This window comes from Oryctolagus cuniculus, chromosome 16 (genome assembly GCF_964237555.1).
Source record: "Oryctolagus cuniculus chromosome 16, mOryCun1.1, whole genome shotgun sequence".
Taxonomy (NCBI): domain Eukaryota; kingdom Metazoa; phylum Chordata; class Mammalia; order Lagomorpha; family Leporidae; genus Oryctolagus; species Oryctolagus cuniculus.
The window spans coordinates 5712429-5727393 of record NC_091447.1 but is presented as its reverse complement, the minus strand read 5'-3'; the positions used below and the strand labels follow the sequence as shown (position 1 = coordinate 5727393).

General features: G+C 46.6%; 1 protein-coding gene across 14 annotated transcripts in view; it reads left to right on the top strand.

Annotated features, from left to right (window-relative positions):
* The window catches only part of DGKB (diacylglycerol kinase beta), a 773939-nt gene that overhangs the window by 699195 nt on the left and 59779 nt on the right, over positions 1-14965 (top strand). The window contains exon 24 of one of the 14 annotated variants that reach the window (XR_011382945.1): positions 13198-13298. The exons of the other annotated variants lie outside the window; for them this stretch is intronic. The gene's annotated coding sequence lies outside the window, so the exon portion shown is untranslated. The remainder of the gene's footprint in view (positions 1-13197; positions 13299-14965) is intronic. 14 annotated transcript variants of the gene reach the window in all.

The window sequence follows — 14965 nt, the reverse complement described above, 5'->3', positions numbered from 1 at the left end:
CACCCAACGCCCACCCTTACAGCTTCTTTTCTGAGGTGACAATGAAAATGTTCTAAAATGGTGATTTTTGCACATGTCTCTGAATATACTAAAAAATGTGTTTCACACTTTAAGTGGGTGAATTTTTTTTTGATATATGAATTATATTTCAATAAGCTGTTTAAAAATCTCTGTGCCAGGAATGATAGTTCAGCTTCTTTCTCAAAGGATACAACGCAGAACTTTAGTTTAGAATGTCCATAAATGGACAAGAGCAGGATCAGCTTCTCCTGTTCCTCCTTCAAACCACCTCTCACTGGACGTGGGGACGAGCCACTTCTGAAACAGATCAGGTCTCCATTCCCATTAGCCACTTGGCCCCTGGTCAGCTCACAACACAAAGGAGCTATTGTTGGCAGACATCTGAGACCACCAACAAATTCACCTAAGAGGTTGAGCAAACATCATTGTGGTTTTCACCAGTTTTATTTTTTTTATTAGAGTGGGATTTTTATTTAACTATTAAGCACTTTTGCGAGAGGCTTCAGTGTTGAGATAAATACAGTAATCTTGATCCACATTTAGAACTCTTTGTAAAACTGTGACCTTATAAATATGACTTCAAGAGCCATGGCTAAGTTAAGCTAGGGATTAGATTTATTATGTATTTGGAAAAGATCTTGAATTCCTTCTGCATTTCCTCTGAACAAACTAGTACTTTCCTTTTCTGTCCTCTATTTTGAATCCATTAATATTGGAAGATCCTCATATCTAAAGTTATTACTAATTTTACTCAAATTCTGTGTGATGTGAACTCTGAAGACATGTAAACACAAAGCTCTGTATATTAAGTGGGTCTGTGTATTTATATGAATCAACTCTACCAAATAAAATAGTTTATTGTAAAGCCAAATGAAATCTAACATTTGCTTTTGTAGAGTATCCTGAGAGGAGACAGATTCAACACTCAAAGTTAGGATGACCTGGAATTTATTCACAATGTTAATTAATCTACAGTCTTGAGTAGGACCATGGGTTCAGATGCCATGGAGTTATCATCTCCTAGATGTCAAGGAACAAACAAAGGGAAAAGAGAAAATGACAGTGACAAAGAAAAGATAAAGGCAGAGGGTCAACTGGCTTGGGTAGAGCATTATTTTGTCAAGGACCAACCCACATGTCAAACCCAGAGTGACTTCCCAGTGAGGGAAAAAGGGAATAGAAAGTTTGAGCTCTTTTGGAACATATGGTTCCAGGTCTTCATGTGTGATAATGTAATTTTCTTGTTCCAAATGCACCTCTCTTGCTTTTCATTTTTTAAAGGTTTATTTATTTAATTTTTTGAAAGATAGAGGTCTTCTGTCTGATGGTTCACTCCCCGAATGGCTGCAGTGGCCTTTGCTGGACCAGATCCAATCCAGGAGCCAGGAGCTTCTTCCATGTTTCCCACATGGGCAGCAGAGCCCACACACACTTGAACCATCTTCCACTGCTTTTCCCAGGCTATTATCATGGAACTGGATCAGCAGTGGAGTAGCCGGGACAAGAACTGGGCCCCACATGGAATTCAGGTTTTGTGGGCAACAGCTTAATCTGGTGCACCATGATGCTGGACCCTGCTTTTCATTTTTGTTTTTGTTTTTTTAAAAAATATATTTATTTACTTACAACAGTTAGAGAGAGAGAGAGAGAGAGAAGAGGGAGAGAGAGAGAGAGATTGAGAGATTGATTCTCCATCTGCTGGTCCACTCCCCAAATATAGCCAAGATCAGGAGCCAGGAGCTTCTTTCAGGTGTCCCTCATGGGTACAAGGGCCCAAGGACTTGGAACAGCTTCTGCTGTTTTTCAGGTCATTAGCAGGGAGCTGGATCAGAAGTGGAGGAACCAGCACTCAAACCAGGTGCCCATGTGGGATGCTAGTGGTGCAGATGGCAGCTTAATCCACTGTGCCACAATACCAGCCCCTTTTCATTGTTCTTGAAGTCTGCTCTTGTCTTCTAGATTTCTGTTCTAAATAGGTCTTTTGGCATTTTCAACTTGATCACCACAGACTTTTATACAAACTTGGTATAATTAATCACTTCAGAAGCTGACAATGGTCTCAGAGCTTTGCAGTAGTTTAGAATGGTGAACCAGATTAACAACCAAGAATACTTGTGATGTTTTTCTCCCTTTAAGGTAATGAAAGTGGGAAAAGCGAAAGCAAAGAGATTGCAGGTGGAGGTCTTGATTCAGAGATTTTCCAGCTAGATACAAGTCCATGTAACAAGGAAGTAAGCAAAAAAGTCAGACATCCAATACAATTAAAGGTAGAGAAAAATTAGTGGACAACTTTTCATAATTATGGAAATGGTTACTGGTAATATTATTTATTAATAAAACTCAACTATTGTCATTTTTAAAAACTGAACATCCAAACAGTATTTTTAGGTCTTCTGGCCCTTTCTTGGCATTTGATGTGAGTGCAGGGCTGTAAGAGGGAAGTGATTTTCCTCAATGCATCATTCAGTGTGTGAGATGCAATAGAAAACTCAATTAAAGGTTTAGAAGAACTTTTTAAATAAACACATTTTATGAGTTTTTTTGACAGGCAGAGTGGACAGTGAGAGAGAGAGACAGAGAGAAAGGTCTTCCTTTTGCCATTGGTCCAATGGCCGCCACAGCTGGCGTGCTGCGGCCGGCGCACTGCACTGATCCGAAGGCAGGAGCCAGGAGCCAGGTGCTTTTCCTGGTCTCCCATGGGGTGCAGGGCCCAAGCACTCGGGCCATCCTCCACTGCACTCCCTGGCCACAGCAGAGAGCTGGCCTGGAAGAGGGGCAACTGGGACAGAATCCGGCGCCCCGACCGGGACTAGAACCTGGTGTGCCAGCGCCTCTAGGTGGAGGATTAGCCTATTGAGCCGCGGCGCCAGCCTTTATGATTTTCTTACAAAACATTATCATAAATACTGACAAAACAGAGATCATAGTCAATTGTGCAAAAACGAAAAAATCACTCTTTCTAAAGATGAATATCACCAATGCATTGCTATAAATCTTTTAAGCAGCTTTTTGAATACACATATCTTCCTTCCCACTCACAAATACACACACTCATTCACAAAAGTGCTAACTCACCATTTGTACTTGGATAACCAGATTTTCTACTCTGTAATTTGTGCTTATAAGAATGTTTAAACCAGAGTGAGCGTTGTGGCACAATGGGTTAAGCTGCTGATTAAAATATTAGTAATTATTGGAGCCAGCGCTGTGTCCTAGCAGTTAAAGCTGCTGCCTGCAGTGCAGGCATCCCATATGGGCGTGGGTTCGAGTCCTGGATGCTCCATTTCCGATCCAGCTCTCTGCTATGGCCTGGGAAAGCAGTCCTTGGGCCACTGCACCTGCGTTGGAGACCCAGAAGAAGCTCCTGGCTGCTAGCTTCAGATCGGCCCAGCTCTGGCCATTGTGGCTATTTGGGGAATGAACCAGCAGATGGAAGACCTCTCTCTCTCTCTCTCTCTCTCTCTCTCTCTCTCTCTCTGCCTCTGACTCTCTGTAGCTCTGCCTTTCAAATAAATAAACAATACACTTTTTAAAAAAGATAGTAATTATTATTGTTGCTATTATCGCTATCCTTATTGTTATTCAGAGCTCATTTGGATGCCTTAGACTTGAACGTAATTTGGAAGGGATGTGCATGAAAGAGGTAGAAGACACTCATGCTTCCCGTGGGCCCTGCACTTGGTGAGGCGCCTTAAATACTCGATCTGTGCGTTACCCTTGAGAAAATGGGCCTTGAGGCGTGAGTTTTCTCCCAGGTCTGTCATCAACCCCCTTGACACACATGCTTAGTTGTCCTACTGATTTCAGGTCTGGCCCAACTGCTGCTATTTCCTTTGCTTGCCATATTCTTCCTGCTTTTCCGCCTGGGTACTGTTAGGGCTTCTTCCAGCCACGAAGGGGCCATGTTTCTCTCCAGACTCCACCCTCGGATGGACAGCGTCCCCTTCCGGTTTCTTCCTGTAGGCAGGAGCTGCTTGCACTAGAGCTGAGTAGTGGCGGCTGCACGTTAAGGTGCCAGAGGCAGGGACGCCACTGTGTGAGTCGAGACTCCCTGAAGCAGTCATGAGAATTTCCTCTCCGTTCATTACCTTAGATCCCACTGATCTGATGTTAATGGGGACAAAGAGCTGCCCAGGAATTTCATCTTCGTCTTGACGGTTTTGAAACCGTGCTCCTTTTTCGTGGGTAGAATCTGTTGCTGCGTTTGAAATTCCACGGCTTGTTTTACAGTAATCATGGAATAGAGAAGAGGAAAGAGATCCCCAAAAAACAACATTTTAAGAAAATATTGCCTAGGGCCTGCGCTGTGGCATAGTGGGTAAAGCCGCTGCCTGCAGCGCTGGCATCCCAAATGGGCGCCAATTCGAGACCCAGCTGCTCCACTTCGGATCCAGCTCTCTGCTATGGCCTGGGAAAGCAGTGGAAGATGGCCCAAGTCCTTAGGCCCCTGCACCCGCGTGGGAGACCCAGAAAAAGCTCCTGGCTTCAGATAGGCACAGCTCCGGACATTGCAGCCAATTGGAGAGTGAAGCAGCAGATGGAAGACCTCTCTCTCTCTCTCTCTCTCTCTCTCTCTCTCTCTCTCTTTCTCTCTGGCTCTCCTCTCTCTGTAACTCTTTCAAATAAATAAATCTTTTTTTAAAAAAGAAAATATTGTCTAAAGAATAGAACACAGGCCGGTGCCGCGGCTCACTAGGCTAATCCTCCGCCTTGCGGCGCTGGCACACCGGGTTCTAGTCCCAGTAGGGGCGCCAGATTCTGTCCCGGTTGCCCCTCTTCCAGGCCAGCCCTCTGCTGTGGCCAGGGAGTGCAGTGGAGGATGGCCCAGGTGCTTGGGCCCTGCACCCCATGGGAGACCAGGAGAAGCACCTGGCTCCTGCCATCGGATCAGCACGGTGCGCCGGCCGCAGCGCGCTGGCCGCGTCGGCCATTGGAGGGTGAACCAATGGCAAAGGAAGACCTTTCTCTCTGTCTCTCTCTCTCACTGTCCACTCTGCCTGTCAAAAAAAAAAAAAATAGAACACAATGTGTTTGTTGCAGAGAAAGGAAGAGCATGAAAGAGCAGAATAACTCAAATGGCAAAGACTCATCCTTCGCAAAGGAGCCGCCACAGGACGTTTCTGTGCATTTTCTTCCTGTGCTTTTTTTTTTAATTGAAATTTTCCACTGAAATATATGTTTAGCTTCTTAATTGCAAAAAAATGAAATAATAATAAATTTCTTTGTTATAAAAATAGGAATTTAAGATAAAGCACATGGAAGTTGATTTCATAAGTGATAAATTGTCCCCAAACAGGAATGGGTATGACATCATCAAAAAAGTGAAAGCTGTATTTGCTGTAGAAAACTGAAGGCGGCCGGCGCCGCAGCTCACTAGGCTAATCCTCCGCCTTGCGGTGCCAGCACACCGGGTTCTAGTCCCGGTCGGGGCGCCGGATTCTGTCCCGGTTGCCCCTCTTCCAGGGCAGCCCTCTGCTGTGGCCCGGGAGTGCAGTGGAGGATGGCCCAGGTCGTTGGGCCCTGTACCCGCTTGGGAGATAATGGGGAGGAGCCTGGCTCCTGGCTTTGGATCGGCTCAACGCGCCAGCTGTAGCGGCCACTTGAGGGGTGAACCAATGTAAAAAGGAAGACCTTTCTTTCTGTCTCTCTCTCTCTCATTGTCTAACTCTGCCTGCCCCCCCCCAAAAAAAAAACAAAAACAAAAAACACTGAAGACAAGAGTGCCAATAAATAGACCTGAAATGCTGAGCAGAGACAAGATGATCCAGGTCCAGGGAGGTTTGGGCTTCTATCCTAAAGACAGAAAATCTATGAAGGGTCTTCCAAAAAAGTTCATGAGAATGCATACTGGGAAGAAACTATGCATTGGCTTCAATTTTCTTGCACCAAAATGAACTTACCCTCTGGCTGCACTTTCCATGAACTTTTTGCAGTTCCCTTGTAAGTGTGGTTACTCAGGGATGCTTTGTGATCAGATCTCTGTCTGGGGGAGACCACAGAGATGTGGAGCCCCACAGCTCAGAAGTTACTGTCACAGTTACTTTGCACTAGAATGGTGGCATCAAGGACGAACAAGGGTGAGAAAGTGTGCGGAAGGCTTGAGAAGGTACAAATAGTAAGAGAGAAAAAGGGAGAGAGGGCAAGGGAAAAAAGAAAACTAAAATGATGACATACCGTCTTTTCTCCTCTTTTATTGGAAACCAAAAAGAAAAAAGTGCTACTCTCCATCACTGGGTGTAATGTAGGGAAGCCAATGTCATTAACACGCTCATGAGCAGAGGAAAAGCTGTGTTGTCACTGCCACAGTTTCACAAAAGCTGGTGGAATGCATGAATCCTTTGATCAGAGATAAGACCAGCTTATTACACACAGCCATAGCAAAAGCCAGAATATCAGCATTTTTGCACCAGTATCCTTAGCCTCAATTCAACCAGGGTGACAGAAAGAGGGCAGCTAATACTTGGCCACACAGTGGCTTTTCTTAGAGGAGAAGAACAAAAAGGTTCAATGGAGGTGCTCACAAGCTGGACAGTGCACGTGAGCCTGCCTGCCTTCACCCTGGAAGGAAACACAGAATCTTCCCTGGCTGTTTCTCCTACGTCAGCGCCGAACAAAAGCAGACGATGCTTTGCTTGCCAGGCCTGCAGAAATGTGACCAATCCATGGAGCATCTCCTCCCAGCACCACTGGGAATGGAACCCGCCTATATCTTTTGCATCTGTATTTCTCCAACCTGAGAAACACTCATCCATGGAATGCCGTATGCAGATACTCATCACAACATTGTCTCAGAAAGACCGAGAAAGCCTAACACTAATCAGAAGAAAATGCGACCATGGGAAAGCTTATACTGTGGTATTTGGGCATTGATTAAAATGACTCAAATATAGCTCTCCAGGACTTGTTTTTGTATGAATAAATAAAACCACAAAGCATGGTAACTTTCTTTTGGATAAAAATTGACATGGAAAATTAATGTGTATTTCAAATTGAATTGCTGGGCCGGCGCCGTGGCTCACTAGGCTAATCCTCCGCCTTGTGGTGCCGGCACACTGGGTTCTAGTCCCGGTCGGGGCGCCGGATTCTGTCCGGTTGCCCCTCTTTCAGGCCAGCTCTCTGCTGTGGCCAGGGAGTGCAGTGGAGGATGGCCCAAGTGCTTGGGCCCTGCACCCCATGGGAGACCAGGATAAGTACCTGGCTCCTGCCATTGAATCAGCGCTGTGCGCCAGCCACAGCGCGCCAGCTGCGGCGGCCATTGGAGGGTGAACCAACGGCAAAGGAAGACCTTTCTCTCTGTCTCTCTCTCTCACTGTCCACTCTGCCTGTCAAAAAAAAAAAAATTGAATTGCTGCATATATAAGTACCTATAAAACCACCCAAAAACTTTGAATGGATTCACTTCCTAAGTTAGTATTATGTCTGACTAAAGAAAGATGACCAAATATTAGGCATACTGTTGCCCTGCCCTATAAAATACAGAGTCTTGAATTATTTTAATTTTCTAGTTAACTGGCAAGACTTAATAATTGATAGATTTGGAAAGTGAAGAAGGAAGGTGTCAAAAATGACTTAATTCATCCAGCATACTCAGTTGGGTGGATGGTATTGAAATTTAGAAGAACTAGAAACTTTGGCAAAGAAACAGGTATTCGGGGGTGAGGATGGGAGTGAAAAGTTAGTTTCAGAAATATCAGCTAGGAAATGTTCACGAGTCGCTCAACTTCAGATTTCAAATGAGAAGTCTGATGTGCATTTTGCTGTCTAGGAAAAAGTCTAGCCTAGCCTGGAGATTAAGAAGTGTAGGTCATCTGCAAAATGGCGATCCTTAGAGCCATGTGGGTGACTGAGAATTTCTAAGGAAAGAGGAGAGTGAACAAATAGCCCAGGCGAAAGTCCTGCCAACTCCATGCTCTGGCTGTTAAATAGACTGCAAGGAGGAAGGCAAGAGGACTCAGAACCAGTGCCCAGAGATACAAGGAAAATCAAACAAAAAGCACAGGAATGAAGGACAGGCATGCGGTCAGAAACTACAGGAACACCTGTTCCTGTGATGATGGCCTTTGATTTTAGCAGCACAGAGGCACATGCCTCATGAAATCACTATGAAAACACTCAGCGAAATGCTGGGGAAACGAGCCAAGTGGTTTGGGAGGTGAGTGGAAGGCAAATGAAGCAAGAAACCTGTAAAGATGTTTGATCGTGGAAAAGGAGTGTGACAGCATCCATCATGGCTTTCTTACAAGGAGAGAATCCTATATGGATTAGAACTCAGATAGCAAAGGTAAAACAGAGAGGGAGAAAAGTCTGGGCTAATGTGCGTATTACACAGGAGGAAGTGGGTATCCCTATAAAGACAGATGAGGGCCAGCGCCGTGGCTCACTAGGCTAATCCTCCGCCTTGTGGCGCCGGCACACCGGGTTCTAGTCCTGGTCGGGGCACCGGACTGCCCTCTTCCAGGCCAGCTCTCTGCTGTGGCCAGGGAGTGCAGTGGAGGATGGCCCAAGTGCTTGGGCCCTGCACCCCATGGGAGACCAGGAGAAGCACCTGGCTCCTGCCATCAGATCAGCGCAGTGCGCCAGCCGCAGCAGCCATTGGAGGGTGAACCAACGGCAAAAGGAAGACCTTTCTTTCTGTCTCTCTCTCTCTCACTGTCCACTCTGCCTGTCAAAAAATAAAAATAAAAAGACAGATGAGTCCATTTTAAAAAGTATTTTAAATGTAATGAAAGAGGTGTGACACATCTGTTGTAAGAAGTAGAAAAGGGGAGAGGAGGAGAGAAGGGTGTGCCTGGTTGTGGGGAGCAGCTCGGACTAGACTGTTACTGGAATTAGGACTTATTCTGTGCATCTGCTCTCCCACAATATGGCGCTGGGAGAGAAGTAAACAGCTTCCGCACAGCTGCCTCCAGTTCAACCAATTAACTGTAGGACTTGCTCCTGATTGGAGGAGAGCAGCGTACTCGGCGTGTGGGCAGCCGAGTTGGGATTGGCGGAGGAGGACTATAAAGGAGGAGAGAGACGGCATGCACCGGGAACATCTATGGGGAACATCTAGCTGAAGGAACACCTGTGCAGCCCCCCGAGACGAGCCGGCCGGCGGAGTGCCGCTCCCCTGCGGAAGTGGGGAATGTGGCCAGGGGGAACTGCCCTTCCACGGAGGTGGAAGGGATAGTAGCCAACCCGGGAAGAACCAGCAGCAAACCCGGGGAGGGCCGAGCAGACAGAAAGAACAGCGCAGGGTCCTGTGTTGCTCCTCCACGAAGAGGGGGAGCGACATAATGGTGCCGTGACTCGGATAGGAAACTTAGGACGAATATGAAACTTAGGAGGGAAGAAATGACTCGGATTAGGAAACCTAGGTCGGATAGCAAACTTAAGAGGGAAGAAACGGGAAGAAGCAGGAAAATATCGGAGAGAGAGACTAGCAAACAGCCTAGGGAAAAGCCGGACGAAAGAGGTGCCGGAGGAAGCTGTTGAAAGCCTAGGCATAGACTCGGATACGGACTACGGGGGGAAGCTGGGAGAAATCTCTAAGGTCGAAAGCGAAAGTGAAAGCTAGAACAAACAGCCTAGGCATAGACTCAGATACGGACTACGGGGGGAAGCTGGGAGAAATCTCTAAGGTCAAAAGCGAAAGTGAAAGCTAGAACAAACAGACTTGGATGCGGACTGTGGGGAGAGGCCAGGAGAAATGAGGGAGGAGTATTGTTGGAAGAAAACTTAAGGAAACATACCGGGTAGAGAAAAATGTTAGGGAAATTGAAGCCGCGGGGGGCAGGCCAAGGCGGAAACGAAAGCCACTTTGGGGTTCTCAAGTTAGCCCGGGAATAGGGGGCGAAAAGTTGAAACCAGAAGCTGAAACGTGAGCCTGGTTGGGATCCGTCTGGTTAGCCCGGGGAGCAAAGGACGGGAAGCCAAACCGTGGGGCGGAGACGTACGCTGGGTTGAATTCGCCAGGCTAGCCCGGGGAACTTAGATTGAATGCTAGTGGCGGACACGTGAGCTATGCTGTGTTACTCGCGGAAGCCGCCGCGTGCAGAGAGCACGGGGCGTGAATAGATAGGGAACGGGGCTGGCGTAGGCCGTGGTGCGGACGCGAAGGGCGTGGAGACCGCGGAGCGCGAAGCCAAGCCGCGCAAAGCCGGGAAGCCGCGCAGATGAGGCGCGGGCTGAAGCGGCTCAGAGCCGGCGAGGCGCGGAGAAGCAGCCTCGGGGCAGAGCCCGCTGGCGGGGCGAGGCGCCGGGAAGCTGCGCGGAGCCGTGAAGCTGCCGGCAGGGCGAGGCGCCGGGAAGCCGCGGGGATAAGAGAAAACAGAAGTTTAGAAATGGAATGAGAGCGGGAAGCTGCGGGGATAAGAGAAACAGAAGTTTGGAAGTGGAGTGAGAGAAATGGGAATGTTGGCAGATAGAAGTAAAATGGGAGAGATAGGAATGCCCGGAGATAGAGAAATAGAGAAAAATAAGGCCTCCCCTCAACATGCCAATTAGAAGGCTTGGATTCGGTCTGCCTAATCAAGTGAGGCGATGAGCACCTGCGGGCAGCTAGCAGCTTATGAGCTGCAGGTCACCGAAGATAGGCACGAACCAACACTAATAAGTCTCCCCCACAATAAGGCAATGAGAAGGCTTGGATTCGGTTTGCCTGATAGGTCTTGTAAGTCCCCTGCAGGCAGAGCAGAGCATGCGCTGCAGGGCACCGAACACAGGCACGCATCAGCGCCTAAAAACCTCCTCACAACATGGCGAAGAGAGGACCCGGATTCGGTTTGCCTGATGGATAGGACTTGTAAGAGCCTGTGGCAACTCTAGCAAGTAGAGCAGAGTGTGTGCTGCGGGACACCGAAGACAGGCGCGTATCAACGCCAAAAAAATAAAAAGAAAGGGGGATCTGTGGGGAGCAGCTCGGACTAGACTGTTACTGGAATTAGGACTTATTCTGTGCATCTGCTCTCCCACAATATGGCGCTGGGAGAGAAGTAAACAGCTTCCGCACAGCTGCCTCCAGTTCAACCAATTAACTGTAGGACTTGCTCCTGATTGGAGGAGAGCAGCGTACTCGGCGTGTGGGCAGCCGAGTTGGGATTGGCGGAGGAGGACTATAAAGGAGGAGAGAGACGGCATGCACCGGGAACATCTATGGGGAACATCTAGCTGAAGGAACACCTGTGCAGCCCCCCGAGACGAGCCGGCCGGCGGAGTGCCGCTCCCCTGCGGAAGTGGGGAATGTGGCCAGGGGGAACTGCCCTTCCACGGAGGTGGAAGGGATAGTAGCCAACCCGGGAAGAACCAGCAGCAAACCCGGGGAGGGCCGAGCAGACAGAAAGAACAGCGCAGGGTCCTGTGTTGCTCCTCCACGAAGAGGGGGAGCGACACTGGTCTGTGGGGACCCTGAGATGGGGGATCACCAGGGCAATGTATATATGGAGACTTGAGTTTTTCTGCAGTAAGTGGAGTGAGCATCTCTCAGGGTGAGCAAGGTTTGAAGATATAGGGAGGGGTGTAACCTCTGTGTAGGACCAGCTGTTGTCCATGGCAAGCTTGGTGTTTTGCGGATTAAGAGGCGGGTAATCTCCACCAGTCTCATTCTTCCACACAGATTCATTCTGAAAATCAGATGTATGTTGAGACTTTGGATGGAGCCAAGGCACATGAACGTTCTGTGATGATTCTGGCAACACAAAAAAACCCTGTTATGTTCCTGGCAAGGTTATTTAGAAACAGGATTTTAAACTGCAGAGTTAAATGCCTCCAGATTATGCACCTAGATGTGCAACGAAAGCGAAAGGACCATGCAGCCAGCATGCTGGTGCTATCTGCTAATCAGTCTTGTAGAGTTGGCTGGCCGCCCGTGGACTAGAAAAGAATTCCTGCTCGCCTTTGTGTTGAGTTAGAGTCAGACATTTGCCCCCTGTCTCAGAGGCGTTGCTGCTTCTTGCTTGGCCTTTGCATCACCAGATGTAGCACGTAAATGCTCTAATGGTTGGTGGTGGACCAGACGCATAGGAGCTTAATCTGATGAAGGCAGATGCTAACCGTCAAGACCACTCAAGCTGTATTGAAATGTCCTTTGCACCTGGCACTGGAGGTGTTTGCCATGCCAGTTCAGTCCCACCCCCCAACACAGATGTTCTTGTTGCACCACTTTTTGTGGATAACATTTAGGTTTCTGTTCAGCTTTGCCACAGCATGCATAAATACTGTAATCCAGAGCCCACCCATTTATTAGTGCACCTGCATCTCCAACCAGATTTCATTCATTCTTTTCAATGAATGTTCAACATCTAAAAAAAGAAGAAGAAAGACAGCCACAGGGCAAATAACCTTTTCAGTTCTCCGAGTAGTTGAACAAAATGATGATGATAATGCCAAAAATCACAATACCAGAGCTCCCCACAAATCCCCTACAACAATGTTACCAGAATGTGGAAGAAAAGTAAATGTCTGTGTAAGTGTGATAGTTTATCAATTTCTGTTTCAAAGCTTTCTTTATTTCTTAATAGTGAAGAGATTATATCAATAGGTCATTTTGTTTCTTCAAATGGGAGATCAGCTCTGCTTACCTCTCAAGAGGTGATTTTGCTGAATGTGAACTCTGAAGTCCCCTTTTTAAATTAGTAGAAGTGAAGCTCTGTGCAGCCGAAGACTGCCTATGACCTCCTGAATATAAGATAAGAAAACCTTTGGCAAGGCAAGATCATTACTGCAGAGAACAGTCATGTGCAGTTGCTGTCCTGCTGAAGTGAGCAAAGGGCATCGAGATGTTTTGATCTTGTTTTTAAAGTAGCAGGCCATATCTGTATCTTCCCAAATACCTAATTTTGTCATGTGTGTCTCTCTATGTAAAGAAATTTCAATGCTGCCTAATTTTGGTTGAGGGAAAACGAACCTGCCTTTCATTATTGATTTGAAGCAAATAAATGTTTAAACACGAGATGCATTTTAAAAATTAATGAATAGTGATTTAAGTTTGGAATTTTTGTTTATAGGCAGTAATAGTTACTCAGATTTTCACTCATGCTTTCAGTGTACATTGGTTTCTTATTTCCCATCCAGCATATAGCTATAATTGTGTTGTTTGGGACCTGTGTCTCACATAGGAAACTGGAACACTATATACATTATATAAATATCAGCATTATTCCAGTAATTTGGTAAATTATTGCATTCAATATATAGGATGTCAAGAGGCCATCCACTTATGAAGAGGAGAATTCAAAAGGAAGAAGAAAGAAGTGAAGAAAAAAAGATAGTTGAAAAAATAAACCAGCCCTACCCAGGTGGCTATTCATGTCTTTTTGTTTATTTCTAACAACTCTTTGAGAAGTAGGACAAGAATAAGCAAGCGCTAGTAGCACTTCCAGTGAATAGTAGGAGAATCTAGCCAGCTGCAGAGGCTACCTTTGACTCCAGTACCCCAAAAATGAAGAGATAGGGTAGAATGCACAAACGTGAAAGAAAGAGCCCATGAAAGCTAGCTTCTTCAGATATTGTAAAATGGGTGCCACAGTTGTCATTGTGAACACTACTCTGTACAGAACTACCAGCATCGAAGTACACGTAGGCACAAAGAAGCAGCAGTCTATAACTTAGAAGAAGGAGGGAAAGAGAAGGCCTACAAGGAATGGGAGATTGGGGCTGTCTGACCATTTCTTGCATATCCAAATAAAAGAAGATGACCTCTTGGAGGCGAAAGTTGAACTTCCATTAAGCCTTCTTGCTTCCTTCTTCAAACATGAGTAGGAGATAGAAAGTACTTAACTACCTTAGATTCGGCTTTGTTCTCTTGGAGTTTTTAAAGTCTCTGGATGTGGTACCTCCTCCAGCAGTTCAGGAATTGTGAGTGACAGTGCCTCTCTTCCTGTTCCATCCCTGGCTTGTTGTTCAAGTTCAACTGAAGGTTCTTATTGTTAATGGTAGTAACAGCAGCTAGTTAGGCTGTTGCCTATGCCAACCAGGGCTGAATGTACTATCTCCCTATGTATTTATTTCATTTTACAGATGAAGGGACAGATAATAGCAATGATGCAGCACTTTTTTCAATATCACACAATTAATAATTTACAAGGCAACAGTCTTAGCCCAGAACTTGCTTATAAAGCTTGCACGTTCAACCACTCTCAAGCCTTCCTGCAAAGATCATATACTAGAGCTTTACAAATGAAATTTCGTAGAAAGAGTCGAGGGTCACATGAGAAATTACGTTGATGAGTTATATTTAAGCTTTGAAGTTATCCATTTAAAAGTATTTAGTGCATTTTTAAAACATGATATCAGAACCCATTTCTTTCTCATTTTTCACCCCACATTGATAACTGACATCTCTGTTCCCTACCCTTGTTCCTAAGTACAGTAAAGAGGCAGAGCTAAAAATTTGCCACCTCAGGATGAAAATGACAGCTTTACTCTGACACATGACTCAGTCTGGAATTTGCATGTCAGTGACAGGATCCAATCACACGCCAACTGTGTTGGTGATGAGTAGCCTCATCATCTCTCTCAAGGTCAGAGAATGAGGTTGAAAGCCACACAGCTCAGAGTGTCTCACGGAGCGCGTCCCTGACTTCACAGGGAACCTTGCTGTGGTTGCTTCTGCACACGAGTGAGATGCTGTTGCACCCAGGGTGTTGCCCCTAGGACCCCCGACATTCCCCCTCGGAGAACAAGATGTCTCTCTTTGTTCCTGCTCCTAATGGTTTCTTCAAGCCAGTACACTCCAGGCTCTAGCATCTTTCATAGGTGCACCTGACTTGCAGAGCCTATAGCATGAGGTAGCAGATGCCACCATGCTGGGAGCCATGCTGGTGAACCACACGGGATGGGCCAGGTGCTCCTGGGTCACACAGTGGTGGACCCCAGGCTGATAAATCGCACACTAATAACAGGGGCTCCCAAGGAGGCAGGAGCAAGAACTGCTCTCCTTTGAAGGCAGAATTCTATTCCTGAA